The sequence below is a fragment of the Muscardinus avellanarius genome, assembly GCF_963383645.1.
Source record: "Muscardinus avellanarius genome assembly, chromosome: 6".
NCBI classification, from domain to species: domain Eukaryota; kingdom Metazoa; phylum Chordata; class Mammalia; order Rodentia; family Gliridae; genus Muscardinus; species Muscardinus avellanarius.
Window position 1 is genome coordinate 29222292 of NC_137791.1, and position 16991 is coordinate 29239282.

General features: G+C 33.8%; 1 protein-coding gene across 2 annotated transcripts in view; it reads left to right on the forward strand.

Moving 5' to 3' along the window:
* The window catches only part of GRIA2 (glutamate ionotropic receptor AMPA type subunit 2), a gene marked incomplete at both ends in the record, with an annotated part of 162434 nt that overhangs the window by 139605 nt on the left and 5838 nt on the right, over positions 1 to 16991 (forward strand). The window lies entirely within an intron of this gene.

A 16991-nucleotide genomic window follows, 5' to 3' on the forward strand; every position in this document is an offset into this window, starting at 1 on the left:
AGAACATTGTTTTATTTTATATAAATATGACTGCATCTATCTTGCATCATTTATTAATTGAAATACCCATATTCAAACAGGCTGATTTTGTTTCAGGAAACAGATTGTGTTCTGAGGTGAATATTCTGAATTTTCTGTGCCAATTCTCCAATGAAAGGCTTACAAAGGACTTCAACTTCTTAATTTATAAATAGCTAAAATAATTATAATGTATCTATTAGATGGAGGTTATTTTTTCTTTTAATTTGTGATCCTATCTCTATAGTACAAAACCAAGAGTCTGATGCTGGCATAATCTTTTTTGAATTTTACTATTATTTCTATAAAATAATCATTCTAATACAATGTGTAAATATAGCTGATTAACTTCAGTCTTGAGCCAGTATATGACATATGATGATCTCTGATAACTCACAAGTATCTTTAGATGTGTCTGAGTTCAAGTGAGATCAATTTGTTTCGTAATTAAGATTAGTGCTTCTGATTGGCCAAATGGTGAAACAGTAAAATGCAATTCGAAGCTGTCTCCGACTATGTTGCCTCTTGTGTATTTTTTCAAAAGACCTTGGTTGGGCTGAAGTTATGACAAGAGGAAGCTATTGGGGGCAGAACCACAGTTAGGGACAGACAGTAATTTGGAAGTATGTGGGGATGTAGAATCTTAAGGATTTCATTATTTCAGTAATTTCCATTTTAGTTTAGAAATGCAGTCTATGAGTAGCTTTTTAAAAAAAATTCTAAGTATCAATGTTGTAATAGAAATTTGCTATAATAATTTATGCTTACTTTTGAACATATATGTAATACATGTATGCATTTTGATATGACATAGTGCTCTAGCTTCATATAACAATAAATTATTAAAATGAATATTCTTCACTAGAAGTATTTGGGATATTTTGACTTGCTTTTATTTTGTTTGGAAAAATAAGATACTCCTTCTTGAAGTAAATGATGTCTATGAATGACACAAGAACCTGTTATAAAATGTCTACTGTAAATATACCTTAATAAAAACAATTTCAGGACTTCATGCCCAGTGGACTCGGATTCTAATAGGCAAGAAAAGAAAGATATTTGCCTCTTGGCAAAGAATGATGCTAACATTGTGCCAGTGTACTTATCCCATGGGGACTATTTCACATGTGCAGTGGCAGAATTTTTATAAGGCTACAGAGTTTTTACCTTTCTTAGACAAATAGAGAAGTAAGCCAGAGTAGGTATTTAGGAAAACTACTTCTGTTGACATAATTTTCCAAATTAATTCCCTATGCACTATCTCTTTAAACTTCATAATATTTCTGTCTAATAGTTAGCTGATCTGGTTTGGATATGGTTTGAGTTGTCCCCCAAAGACTCATGTGTTAGCAGGTTGGTTCCCAGGATGATGAAACTGAGAGATGATGGAACTTTTAGGAAGTAGAGCCTAGGGTATGGGAATTAGATCAGTAGTGGCAAAACCCTCTGAGGAATTAATGACATGACACTCTAATTAGTTCTTGTGACAGTGGATTGTTATAAAGTGAGGCCACCCCATGTTCTTGATCTCTTCTGTATGTGACTCTTTCTTTTCCTGCTTCTCTGGGATGTTGAATCATAGCCAGAGGCCCTCACCAGAGGACAGCAGATGGTACTGCCCAGTCAGGAACTTTCAGCTTATACAATTCTAACCTAAGCATGGTGGCACATGCTTGTAATCCCAGCATTTGGGAGGATGAGACGGGAGGATCGTGGTTCAAGGACAGCCTCAGCTACTTAGTGAGGCCCTCTGCAACTCAGTGAGACCCTGTTTTAAAATAAAGAATAAGAAATTGGGCAGGGGGTGTAACTTGGAGGTTGAATACCTCTGGGTTTCATCCCCAGACCCGAAAAAAAAAAAAAAAATTCTAACCTAAACAATTCCTTAAGAAAATCAATTATCTTTGAGTATTTTGTTATAGTAAAAGAAAACAGACTAATTCATCAGGGCAGTAAATTTTATTTGCTTATTATGCATCATTAAGCTGAAGCTCAGATAATTTGGGGGACTTGATGAATTCAGGCAGGTAATAGGTATGCAGAGGCCATTACTCCTGACCAGGGTTCTTTCCTTACACTGTTCTTCCTTGTACAGCAAAGCCTCTGGATTTATTTCGCGCCTTCCGTGCTCTGTTCTGGGTCACATACATGTTTACTAGTGTAACGCCAGAGCATCAGCAATGGTTGAAATGAAGACAGGTCCTCACAGTTCCTCTCACACAGCTCTGTAAGGGAGTGTTGGTTAAATGACATTGGCTTAGACTCAGTGCATTGCAGTCAGCTTCTCCTTACCTAGGGAAAGAACAGTGTGGACTTAACAGTATACAAAGGGCAAACTATGATGTCCGTATCAGTAAAGGAAAGTTAATACAACAACACATATGAACAAATAGAATAAGATGTTGTCATGCTAATTCTCTCATTGAAATAAATGACATGGTTGTGATTTGTATGTATACAAGACTTGTTTCTCTAAGTTAGATTAAATAAAAAGGTCTTTCTAGTTTATAAATAATTCTGAGCAACTTTCTTATTTGTATTAATATTTAATAATTGGGTGTCATGATGATAATAGTGAGGAAAATCTTATTTTTGCTTCTGACTCCCAGATGTTTATGAGGTTATTGTGGCTTCCAACTTTATCCATTAAGTCCTATATGTTATTGTTTTAGCATAGGGGCAACAGATAATGTATTCACTTCAGAGCAAATAATTTCTTTTGACAGAGTGTTTCACAGAATGTATTAAATAAGGTGGAACTACTTCAGAGGAATTTTGAAGACAGAAATATTTGATATTCATTAACATTTTTTTCAAATCCTGGAGTACACGGCAGTTTGTCTGTTAGCTGTGGTAGGGTTGAATTTCTAAATTTCTGGGGGAAAATAAATGTTGCAAAGGAAATTCTCACTTGTATTCATGAAATTTAATATTCACCACACATCTTGGGACCTTCCTCTTTATCAGCCATTCTTTAGCTCTAGAGACTTGGAAAACACTGTGTAAGGTACATTTCAGGACAGGGAGAAAGCTGGCAGATTGATTGTGATGGTGCCCAGCCTACCGAAAAGACGCTGCACATAAAGTGGCTAAAGCCAGACTTTAGACATGTATTCTATGCTTCTTGTTCTCTGACCATCTGTCATGTTTACTTTAAGAATCAAGATCGAGTAAAATAATGAATTACATGTGAAGGAGAAATTTTTGCCATTTGCTAGTATTTTTACTTCTAACATTTGTCTTATGTTTCCTAATGTGACTTAATTTGATTTCATTGGTGGCGTTTGCTTTCTTATCCCGTTTTACAACTTGAGATTTTGTTAGTTATATTATTATTATTTTTTATTGGTGCACTGTGGTCTTAGATCATAATGTAGCTCATAGTGAGAGTGGCAGACATGCACACAGCACTTGCTGGGCTCCCTGGCTCACTCCCCTCAGGTTTGTGCTCACTGAGTTATCAAACTGACAGTTTTTGTCCTTGCAAGAGCTTTGGGTAAACACTGGAGGAAATGGTCAGAGCAGGTAGGTCGTTGTTTAAATTTTAAATGATCAGAAGAATAGAAAACAAGTCAAGGCCATTTAGAGAATAACATTCAGTTCTAAAGTGGATTTCACAATTCTGAACTCTAAGTTTTTGTCAAACTATTAGTAAATGGTTTCATTAAATATTTTTAAATGAAAGCGTCTTATAGCCAATTATAAGGTAAATACTTCATCTATTTTATATGAACCTGTCTTATACCAAGGAGATGGTAGTTGTTCAAATTAAATTCTAAAATATTTTCAGATTTCAGGTAAGTAATTTAATAGTAAACTAGGTATATTAAAATTACTTTATTAAAACCAGGAAGTATATAATTGCTTTAGAAGTCCAGTTTAAGCCATAAATTTTCTAATTTAAAAACCTTTATTTTCTTCAGTTATAATTAGTAAATTATACATTAATAAAATATTTATTTTGCCATGCTAGAAAGAGAAAACAAAAGGAGGACAATCTTATAAAAACTACCAAGAACTATGAGGAAAAAGAGTCTCCATCTCCATATTCTGTCATTTTCTGCTTATGGAACCCACATACATTCTTCTACATAGTGAATGACAGCCACTAGCTCATTTTGAAGTTGCTGATGGTCCTTTATTATAGTGCCATTGTAGCACACCTAAGAAAGAATTAAGTTTTCAATTATAAACCACTATTTTTAGAGTTTCACATTTTGATCATTTCTTTTCTCAGCAAAATAGGACACATTTTAAATTATGTGATTTGTGTAGAAAATGATTTTATGGGATCTATATACATTATTTCCCCTGCTGATGATTTGTAGGACAGGAAGTGACTTTTGTATCTAAACTTATCATTGGTCTGTCAATCACTGAAGCATTCTGACTAGATTGCGTATGGGGAGTGCTTCTTAGTGCCTATCCTAAATTCTTCACATGGCAATCTGGTTATTTCTTTCACTTTCCTCTCGGGGAGGTGGAGGGACACAGTGCCTTCTCTGAACAAGTGGTCTACTTCAATGGTGCTAATATTGGAAAGAAAAGATTCTAAACCATTGCCAAAAAATTGTATTTTCCTTACTTAGTGAAGCTATCATTCCCTTTGGGAAAAAAAATTGATCTAATCATGATCCACTAAACTATCCTATGGTTACTCAGTATCATAGACTTTTTGCAGAGTTTAGAAATAGTAAAAATAATAGAGATTTAGTATTAATGCAGTTGTTCCTTACCCAATTGAAATAACTAGCTTGATATTTTTCATTATGTATATACATATATACACACATATGTACATTTGTGATTTACTATGAAATAGTCATGATTACCTGAATTTTGATAACTGAGGTTTTTCTATTAAAGACAGCAATGTTTTTTTTAAAAATCTCCTTCTGTGGCATAAAATACACCAAGTTATATTTTCATATAAAAACATTTTTAAAATTTTTTATTGGTGCATTATAGTCATACATCATTTGGGGTAAAAAACTTGTGTGAACATACATGTACACATCACCCATTTAGCCCCTACCCAATTCCCACCCCATTCCCTCCCGATCCCTCCTTCCCTTGTTTGGCTTAGTGGTTGACTTCGATATGTGTAAGTACATTGTGTGTTTTACAGAATTTCCTTCTTCCCCCCTCCCATCTCCTCATTTTGGTTGTCTTGTTTCCTCCTCTATAGGATTTCCTTTTTCATATAGAGTTCTTCCTATGACCCATTTCTCCTTAGCTTTCACATATTAGGGAAAGCATCCGATTTCTTATTTTTTGTGACTGATGAATCTTGCTTAGCATAATGTCCTCCAGTTCCATCCATTTCCCTGAAAATGATGTAATTGAGTTATTTTTTTTAATGGCCGAGTAAAATTCCATTATGTACATATCCCACAGTTTTGTAATCCATTCATCTGTTGATGGACATCTTGGCTGGTTCCATAGTTTGGCTATGGTGAATTGTGCAGCTATGAACATAGATACACATGCATTAGTTTGGTAGTTTGGTTTACTTTCATTTGGGTAGATATCCAGAAGTGGTATTGCTGGATCAAATTGTAGATTTGATCCCATTCTTCTGAGGGTTCTCCACACTGTTTTCCAAAGTGGTTGTACTAATTTGCAATCCCACCAACAATGTTTTATAGAGTTCCCACTTCTCCACATCCTCACCAGCATTTGTTGTTGATAAAAACATTATTGAATTATAAGTAGGGATGTTCCAGCTATTATTACATCTCTCCTATAGAATTATATTAAATGTCATTTCAGGAAAGTTACATTTTTCAAGTTGATCTTTGTGTTTGGTAATAATGCATCATGATTTTTTATTGATACATGTGCTATACAGGACAGATTTTAATAATTTGTGGTTATTGTCTACATTATTTTATTATTTCTGGTACTGCTATTGATTTATCTGCTTCAATTTCCCATATAACTTATTTCTATGTAGGCAGATATATGCATGTTTAGCTTTTCACATTTTAGATACCCATATATAATCTCTTAAGTCTTTATGAAGTGAATAAAGCCATATATATTTCTTTATATATGGTAAGTTACTTGTATTAGAATAGACCTTTATAGACTTTTGCCTGTGCTTAAGTATTTAAATAGTATCTAAATTAGTAGGCATCAAATAAATGCTGAATGTGACTATATAAGCAATAAATAGCACTGTGCATATGTTATAAGTCATTCATGCATGGTTAGTCATATCTATTAAAGACTTCTCTTTCTTGTTTTTTTTTATGGGGCCTGATTATAGCAGAATAATTTTCACAGCTGACAACTCTCACATGCCCAAGCCTTCTCTAGATAATCCAGAACATGTTGAAATCATTTCCTCTCTGGTTGGCAGTTTTTCTTTCTCTGACATTTCCATTTTTCTCACCACTCCACAGAACATCTGAGAAAGCACTGCATTTGTGAAGACTTTTAAGACACAATCAGTCTAAGCTGTCTGGAAAGAGCCTGTATTCTCTATCTCACTTCAATTAGCTCTAGCTGGGTGAATAGTGCAGGAAAGGTCAAAATTCTAGAAGATCTTACTGTTGTTTCTTTTAAAAAAGTATTGATCAGAGCCAGGTGTGGTGGTGTATATTTGTAATCTCAGCACTTGGGAGGCAGAGACAGGATGATTGCGGTTCACTGGCAGCCTCAGCTACTTAGTGAGGCCCTTTGCAACTCAGTGAGACACTGTTTCAAAATAAAGACTAAAAGATAGGTCTAGGGGTATAGCTGGGAGGTAGAATGCCCCTGAGTTCCATCCACAGTACCGCAAAAAAAAAAAAAAAAGTATTGATCAATTTCAGCACCATGCCACTGTTCATATAGTTATCCTCAAATTTCATAAGGATGGCAAGATAAAGAAATGTAGAAGAGGCCATACAAAATTGTGTTTTCAGTGGCCGGGATGCTAGGAAAGGGGCATGCTGTATCAAATTAGGAATGTTGTGAAGTGGTAGCTTTTTCCAGGATGAATGTGTATTTTGGTCACTTTTACCTTGCAGCTATGCTTTGCAAATGTCCAGCTGGGTCATTTAAAGATACCCCCCCACACACACCTCTTGTGTTGCACTGGATGGATAATTTGGCTCTACTCAAGTTATAGAAGCATTAGCATTTCATCCATACAAAGTGAAAGCTCTCCTTTTGATTCTGCCAGTGTATCATAAAGACGATGAATCTAACAGAAAAGGTTCAAACAATGCAGACATAATTTGGAATTAGCTTCTTATTTCAAAGTCTTTAAAAACTCCTGTTTAGATGTTTCAGAGAAAAGATGAATTTTGGAAGAAATTCTACAGTTAATCAAGATGACTCAGTGTGTAGTTCACTTTATTATGCTGTGGAAGTAAAAGTAGTCTGTACCTGTCGCTACTGGGTTTTTCACACTAGTTGTCAAAATGATAAACAGCTTGAGAGCTCTACAGAGGAGAGAACTGTACAATCATTTAAATGCATTAGAATCAACTCTCAACTAAATATTGTTGAAAAATCTTTGCAAAGTCCTAATTAGATCTTGGTAGTTGGAAGAAATGTGTTAACTGAAACAAATTTTCATTCACATCTCCAGAACATTATTTTGCTAAAATATTATAAATATAAATATGAAATTACCATATATATAAAGTTATTGTGTCATATAATTTTAGTCCAATTATATATTTTTACTAGGACTTCATTTTTGATATGGGAAAAAAATGAAAGCTTAAGGTAAATTGTTTTATGTGGAAGATGGTGCTAATCATAAAACATCTTTGATTTTTTTTAATCAGAAACATTTATATCAGTATCTTTAAACATTCATTTCAGCCAGTCATGGAAGCCTAAACCTTCAATCCCAGGTACTGGAGAGAAGGTTTGCTAATTTGAGAGCAGCCTTAGCCACTTAAGAAGACTGTCTCAAAATAAAATAAAAAAACTGAGAATATAGCTCAGTGGTAGGGAGTTCCTCAGTTTAATTCCCAATGCTAAGTATATATATATATATATATATATATATATATATATATATATTCTTGTATATACATATATACATATATATATATGTATATACATATATATTTATTCTTGGAAATAGATATACTTTTCATGTATGGGTTAGTAATGTGATAGTTGAGATTAAAATGTATAAAATATTGTGATCTTTAGTTTCATTTATTTCCCTACCCTCTATGGTATTGGGGATCAAACCCAGAGATATTTTATATCTGAGCTACACCCTCAGCCCTTTTTATTTTGGAAGAGGACCTTGCTACATTGCTGAGACTGTCCTCAAACCTGCAATTCTCCTGTCTCACCCTTCCAAGTACTCCCAAAGTACTTAATGTGGTCTTTGATTTATCAAAGTGATTCAGACTGATAAACCAAAGACTCCATTGTGTCCAGTATATATTAGTGATTTTTTTCTGGGTATTGACTGCTATTGCAACTAAGTGTCTTTTTATGTTATTTTTCCTGAGTTCCAGAGGTTTTGTTTGTTTGTTTGTTTTTGTAAAAATTAAATTCAGTCCAGGTAGCCAGGTATGGTAGCTCACGCTTGTAATCCCAGCATTTGGGAGACTGAGACAGAAGGATCATGGTTCACAGCCTCAGCTACTTAGTGAGGCTCTTTGCAACTCAGTGAGACTCTGTTTCAAAATGAAAAATAAAAAAATAGGACTGGATCCAGGCCGAGCCTGGTGGCGCACACTTGTAATCCCTGCGTTTGGGAGGCAGAGACAGGAGGATCGTGCAGGTTCGAAGCCAGCCGCGCTGGCTTAAGAGACCCTGTTTCTAAAAATAAAATAGGTCTGGGAGTATAGCCCGGAGGTAGATGGGCTTCCAGGAACCCCAATACCACCAAAAAAATAAAATAATAGGGCTGGGAATATAGATTGGAGGTAGAATGCCCCTGGATTCCATCCTAAGTACCACCCCCCCAAAAAAAACAGTTCAATTGTTTATTCCTTAAAATCAAATTTCTTTAAGAGTATTAGAAGTTTTAATGTTGGGTTGGGCTTTATTCTTTCTTTTTTGTAACCGCAGAACATTGAAGCACTACTCAGAGCCTGTTAATGGAATATGTACAGATAATTGCTGAAGTGTTAGCAGTGGTTGTAGGGAATAATGTAAAAATATACCTATTTTTAAAAACAACTGTGATGCCCTCAAAATTTTTTCACTTATAAAATCAAAAAGAAAATGAAACTTATTGTTTTGAAAATTAGAATTATTAGCCAGAATAAGTCTTGTTTCATAATTACATATATATTTCAATTATGTACACACACATGCACACATGCGCACACACACATTAGCTCCCAAGTTCTGTGTACATTATAAATGTTATGACATTTATTGAGTTTACTGTTCAAACTCTTCATTCTTTCTTTTTCTTTTTCTTTCTTCCTTTTTTTTATGTGACTGGGGATTGTTGAACCCAAGTACATTCTGCCTCTGAGCTATGCCTCAAGCCCTGTTTCATTCTTTATTTTGAAATAGGGTCTCATTCAGTTATAGAGGGCCTCATTAAGTTGCTGAGTGAGGCTGGCCTCAAACTTGAGATCTTCTTGTTTCAGTCTTCTAAGTACTAGGAATATAGGCATGTACTACCATTCCCAACTCAAACTATTGTTGAATTTGCTTTATGAATCTTAACTTACCACATTTCTTAACTTCCAATTCCATTTTCTCATGGTTATTAGAAATTAGAAGACTATAATTTTTAGAAAGTTCTTATAAAATTAAAACCAGCCTTCAAAATGTTATTTATTGGTTCCTCATTTTGACTGAAGGAATTGTTTCCTTTTTCATGTGAAAAATGCATCAAATAAAAGGAAATAACTGTCATCTATTTCTTAAATTTTCTCATAGCAAGAGTCAGAATTCTGAATTCCTTCAACCATTCTTTTAATATGTTTACAAAGTCTTTCTTTGTTAATGGCTTCTCTGTCTTTGTAATAAAGGTTTGCTCCAGATAATTTCTCTTTTTTTTTTGGTGGTACTGGGGTTCCTGGAAACCCTTCTACCTCCGGGCTACACTCCCAGACCCATTTTTATATTTTTATTTGGAAACAGAGTCTCTTAAGCCAGGGCAAATGACTTCGAACCTGCGTGATCCTCCTGTCTCTGCCTCCCAAGCGTGGGGATTACAAGCGTGCGCCACCACACCCAGTTTGCTCCAGATAATTTCATAGTTGGTATCTAGAACTAGGGTGTGATTTGATCTACTGATAGAAGATGTTGGCCTGAACCTGAAAATTCAGATTTAAGACCAATTTTAACCTGGACACTTGTGTTCTTTGGGCAGCACAAAGAAAAGATGAAAGAAAGCCTTTAGCTACATGTGGATTCTCCAGTTAGCATAGTCCCTGTTCTCTGATAGCCCAGCCCTCCCTACTGTCCTCATTTATACATTCAGCATGGCCCTCAAGGCATTTGCAAATTAAATTCTGTTATCTAGACTCAGTAGTTCCATTTAAAACCTTTAAGTTTATTCGCTTTTTTGGTAAATGCATTGAATTAACAGCTTGCTCTACATTTGTGGTTTACTAAAAACCTAGATGATTTAATTATGGTTTGTGGTAAGCCTCATGTCTTCCATTTTGTGAATGTAATATTGACTGAAACCAACGCCGGGCTTTGTATTCATCCCTACCAAGTTTCACCTTGGGTTTTGGCTTATTGGCAGAAGGTCACACAATTTAAGAATTGGTTCTGTCATCTTGTAATATTTGTTTCAAACTTGTAATATTTGTCACTGTGTGTGCAATTCATAATGGACTGAATACTGAACAAATAGCACTATGTATAAAATCAGTGGTATAATAACAGGATGTGTTAAGATCAGTATTTGTATATTACTAAGCAATGACCGATATTTTCATCATAAATCTACCTAATTCTGATAACCCTCACTCTCTACCCCATCCAAGGATAATAAATGTTGTCAAATACCTTGATGATACCATAACTATTCTTGGTTCACAATTGACTTTGAATGGGCCATCTAAGTAATCTTAATAAAACAAAATATGTGTTCAAGGGAAATTCGCTTCCTTTAATTTTACTGTCCATTTACATTATATGCACAAGTATGTACATATATGTACATATATGTATATATGTACATATATGTGTATATGCACATGTATGTAGTTATTATGTGTACACACATGTAGTTAATATGTGTTAATATATGTACATATATGTAGTTAATATGTGATATAAATTGGCAGAATACCAATTATGATATCACTTATCACTCACCAGAAAATGAAAACAAATAGAAATATCATTTTTATTTATTTATTTTTTATTGGTGCATTGTATTCATACATCTTAATGGGATACAAGATGGTGGAGACATACATGCACACATTACCCAATTAACCCTTTCCCAGTTTCCACCCCATTACCTCCCCCTCCCTCCTTCTCATGTTTTGTTTAGTGATTGACATTGATATGTTTGTTAAAGTACATCACGTGCATTAGAGAATTTACCTCTTCCCCCCTTTCATCTTTTCAATTAGGTCATCTTATTTGCTCATCTATAGAATCTCCTTCTTTGTATAGAGTTCTTCCTTTGACCCATTTTTTCCCTGGCCTTTGCATATTAGGGACAGCATCTGATTTCTTATTTTTTGTGATGGACTAATCTCACTTATCATAAAGTCCTCTAGTTCTATAAATTTCCCTGTAAATGACATTATTGTTTTTCTTTATGGCTGAGTAAAATTCCATTGTGTACATATCCCGTAGTTTTGTAATCCATTCATCTGTTAATGGACATCATGACTAGTTCCATAGTTTGGCTATGGTGAATTGAACAGTTATGAACATAGATATGGACGCATTAGTTTGGTAGTTTGGTTTCTTTTCTTTTGGGTAAAATCCAAGGTGAAATTTGGTATGGATGAATACAAAGCCCAGCATTGGCTTAAATCAGGAGTAGTATTGCTGGATCATATGGTAAGTTTATTCCTATTCTTCTGAAGATCCTCCAAACAGTTTTCCCAAAGTGGTTGCACTAATTTTCAATCCCACAAACAATGTTTTAGAATTCCCACTTTTCCACATCCTCACCAGCATTTCTTGTTTGTGTTTTGAATGATTGCCATTTTAGTTAGAGTTAGGTGAAATCTTAGGGTAATTTTGATTTGTAACTCTCTGATTGCTAATGATGTGGAGCATTTTTTCATGCATTTGTTGACCATTTGAATTTCTTCCTTCATGAAGTTTCTATTTAGTTCACCTGCCCATTTTTTGAACGGGTTACTTGTTTAGAGCTGAATTTCTTGAGTTCTCTGTGTATTCTAGATAATAGTCCTCTATCAGAGAGTAGTTGGCAAAAATCTTCTCCTATTCTGTTGGCTCTCAGTTAAGGTTTTTGATAGTTTCCTTTGCTGCACAGAAGCTCTTCAGTTTAATGCAATTCTACATATCGATTCACCCTTTGGTTTCTTGTGCCTTTGGGATCTTATTGGGAAAGTTTTTAACTGTGCCTATGTGTTACGGTGTTGAGCCTATGCCCTCTTCAAGGAACCTCAATGTCTCTAGTCTAATTTTGCAGTCTTTGATCCATCTTGAATTGACTCTTGTGCAGTTTGAGAAAGTGGGATTTATTTCTATTTTTCTGCATATAGTTAACCAGTTTTGCCAACACCATTTATTGAACAGGCTATTTTTTTTCCAGAGTATGTTTTTGGCCACTTTGTCAAAAATTAATTGGTTGTAAGTATGAAGATTTGTTTCTGAGTCTTCTATTCTGCTCCATTGGTCTGTGTATCTGTTTTTGTGTCAGTTCCATGATGTTTTTATTACTATTGGTTTGTAGTATAGTTTAAAGTCAGGTATTGTGATTCCTCCTGTGTGGTTTTCGTTGCTGAGAGCTACTTTGGCTATTCTGGGTTTTTGTTCTTCCAAAGAAATTTAAGTACTGATTATTCTATGTTTGTGAGGAATGATCTTGGTGATTTAATGGGTAGTGCATTGAATCTGTAGATCACTTTTAGAAGTTTGGCCATTTTGATGATATTAATTCTGCCTATCCATGAACATGGAAAATCTTTCCATCTTCTAAGGTCTTCTTTGATTTCTTTTCTCAATGTTTTATAATTTTTTTTGTAGAGGTCATTTACCTCTTTGGTTAAGTTTATTCCTAAGCATTTTATTATTTTGTGGGAAATCTTGAGTGGAAGTGTTTTCTGAATATCTTTTTCAGTGGATTTTTGGTTGGTATATAGAAAAGCTTCTGATTTTTTAAGATTGATTTTGTATACAGACACTTTGCTGAATTTATTGATCACTTCTATAAGCCTTTTAGTTGAATTTGAATTTATTGGGTCTTCTGAGTATAGTATCATATCATCTGAATATAGTGAAAATTTGAGGGTTTTTTTCTATTTGTAGTCCTTTGATTTTCTTTTCTTGCCTTTTGCTCTGGCTAGTCTCAAGCACTGTATTGATAAAAAGGGGTGATAATGGACATCCTTATTCCTGTTTTTAGAGGAAATTCTCACAGTTTTTCCCCATTTAATATGGTGTTTGCTATGGGCCTACTTGCCTTTATTATGTTGAGATATGTTCCTTCTATTCCAATTCTCTGCAGTGCTTTTATCATAAAAGGATGTTGGAATTTCTTAAATGCTTTTTCAGCATCTAATGAAATGATCATGTAATTTTTGTCTTGGTTCTTTTTATATGATGAATAACATGGATTGATTTTTGTATGTTGACCAGCCTTGCCTTGCCTCCCTGGGATGAACCCTACCTAGTCATGGTCGTGGGGTATGATTTTCTTGATGTGGTTTTGAATGCTTGTTGCTAGTATTTTGCTTAGCAATCATTTGCATTTTAAACTTTAAAGATATTGTTTTCTAAGCAGAGAATTACCAAATGATATGATTCTATTAATAATATATACAGATATATTTTCATATCTGAGAGTAATAACAAAATGCCCAGAAGAGCTTGTAGACTAACCTTTTATTTCTAGTTGATAAAATACTGCCAAAATATAATTTATTCAAGTCTCAGATTAGTTGTCAGTAAATTATATGCAAATATTTAACTATATTTTTCTTACTTTTATAATATCTTAAGTAACTTAACAAAACACATTATTAATCTGAACACTATGCTTCCATATTTCTGTGGCTTAGTGTCTGTATACTGCTCGATGATTTGGAGATTCAGGTCTCATTCTTGGTTGTATGGGTCGAACGAACTGCTGATATATAAATACAGAATGTAATAAGTATCACGAAATTTCTAAGAAGCCTAGAAATCACATCATTTTATTGCTAGAAACAATTTAAAGTGAACCTCATTAGTATTATTTGAAAATTATAGGCAGGACGTGGTGGCACTTGCTTGAATCCCAGTACTTGAGAAGCTGAGACAGGAGAATTGCACAAGTTCAGATTCCAGCCTCAGCTACTTAGTGTGGCTCTCAGCAACTTAGGGAGACCCTGTTTCCAAATAAGATAAAAAATAGGTGTGGGAGTATAGCCTGGAGGTAGAAGGTCTCTGGGTTCCATACCCAGCACCACCACCAGAAAAAAAAAATTATAATTTCAATGATAGCTTAAAAAATCTTCAGGAAAACAAACAAATCAAACCAAAATTCTATAAAATATTTTGTTAATGATAACCCTTTGCAAGTATCTAATTTATTGAATTTTAATAAAAATAAAAAGGACAGGTTGTGAAACTTCACATGAAGTGTTCTGCAACTGCTATTACTGATTCCAAAGATCTTTCAGACTCACTTTATTCATCACTTCCTAAAACTGAAAATTTGAATATAAATATTTTAAAGGCAAAATTTATAGTATTATGTGTAAAAGTTTAATAAACTTAATAAGCAAAGATGTATTTGTCTTAGGAAATACTTTAAAAACATACTACAATACACGGTAATTTTAATTTTTAACACTTGGGTTTGTTTCCCCTTTCTATTGCATTTCTTGCTCATTTTCTATTAACACATAATTTCCAACATAAGCAACACAGAATCAAATTGAATCAAATGAATTTTAGTATTTTAAGTTTAGTGTGGCTTTTACTTTGATGCTGTATATCCGACGTCCTCACTATTCTAATATCTCTTTGAGTTAAGCTGAAATAATAGTGACTTTTAAATTTTCATCTTTCAATAGTTTTCATAGCCATGCATATTAAATGTGAAAGGCAAGTTATAGTAGGAGGAAAACATGCAGCCTTTGTATAAACACATGAATAGGAGTTAGGAAATCAAGGAAGAAGAAAACAGAGTGGTTATGCAAATAAGAAAACATAATGAAGCAGCACTGGAATTCCATGGGCTCAGGGAGGAAAAAGGACCAAAAGAACTTGCACAATGGTGCCAAATATAGCAAAATTTGTACAGATCTTATAAAGCATGAACACATACACAAAGCATTTTAATTTAGCTGAAGATGTGTTAGTCCACAATGTGTATATTGTTGAAACTACTGTACTATAAACTTAAAAATAGTTAAGGTGGTAAGTTGTATGTCATGTGCTTTTTTTAAATCACATTTAAATCTTATGCAACAGTCAGAAAACAATAGTATAGATGACTTCTGTGCTGTAGCATGCTTATTTCCCTGGACCAAAAAAAAAAAAAAAAAACCCAGCCTAACATTATAAATGGTAGCAAAGTATGTGGTTTATTGAAAAAGTCAGTATAATTTGCATATGTTCCCTTTTCAACTATGCTAAAATGTGCTCAAATTTGCTTAAGAAGATAGTGAACATCATTGCCTGGTATTCATCTGTGAAGTCCACACAAAGGGGCTAATTGAGATAATTTGATCAGTATTTGATTTGCATTTTCCAGACAGTTGTTTAAAATTTTATGGGTGTTTTTGATGTAGACTGTGGTATGCATGTGACATAAATCATTGGAATTTGAGCAGGAAGCACTATTTATAATGCATTACCTCAGTTGACCACATGGCTTTTTTTTTCTTAAACCAGGAAAGAACATTTGTAAAAATAATCTTAGAAATGAGTGATATAGAGGCCAGAATAATTAGAGGTATTATAGTGCGCCCTTTCCTTTGCATCAGGTAGTTTATTAACTTTTAAATTAGACCAAATTAAACATCATCATTTAAACTAAACTGGCAAAAAAACAAAACAAAACAACAAAAAAAACCAAACAAACAAACCTGTAATCTACCTTGCAGGCTTTTGGTTGGTAAGGGTAAGGGAGAAATTTTCTTTGCTTTTTGATTGCTTCTGCTGGCTAGTTTTTTTTTTTTTTTTTCAAATTTCTGTGACTTTAGAGATGACCAAGATTTCTGGATATTACTTAGTTACCTATTTAGTTCAGATGAACAGTTTTTCTGGAGTTGTCAATGGAAATAGATCTTTTGAACTGTCTATGGTAAAAATGTGGTTGGATTCTTTCTATTTTGTTGAAGTATTTATAAAATTCATATCATTAATTCATTTATTATAATGAGTTGTGGTTTGTAACATAATTGTATGCAACTGTTATGAGCTACCATTGTTGAGCTTTGGGTAGATTTATTCAAATAGTAGTTCTTGAAGATATATTATTATGAAAATATCTTATTAACTTTACCAAAAAAGTAAATATTAAACTAATAACTGGGCGATGAATAAATTAACTCATTGGGAGAGTTATCTTACAAAGTAGTGATTTATCAAAAAATTATTATTAGCTGGATACAACATCAGCCATGTTCATTTTAAGGTCTAACGATCTATAGATTTTATTATTCTATAATTACATCAGAATAGCCTGCTCAGTTAAGAAAATGTGTCATGTATGTTATAATATCTGTGAAGCCTTCTCATAAATAATGACTGGCTTAACAGAATTTGTAGTTCTAGATGAAGAAACATAGCAGATTTTAATTTTGTTTTGTTTTGTTTTGGTGCTACTGGGGTTCCTGAAAACCCTTCTACCTCCGGGCTTCACTCCCAGACCTGTTTTATACTTTTTT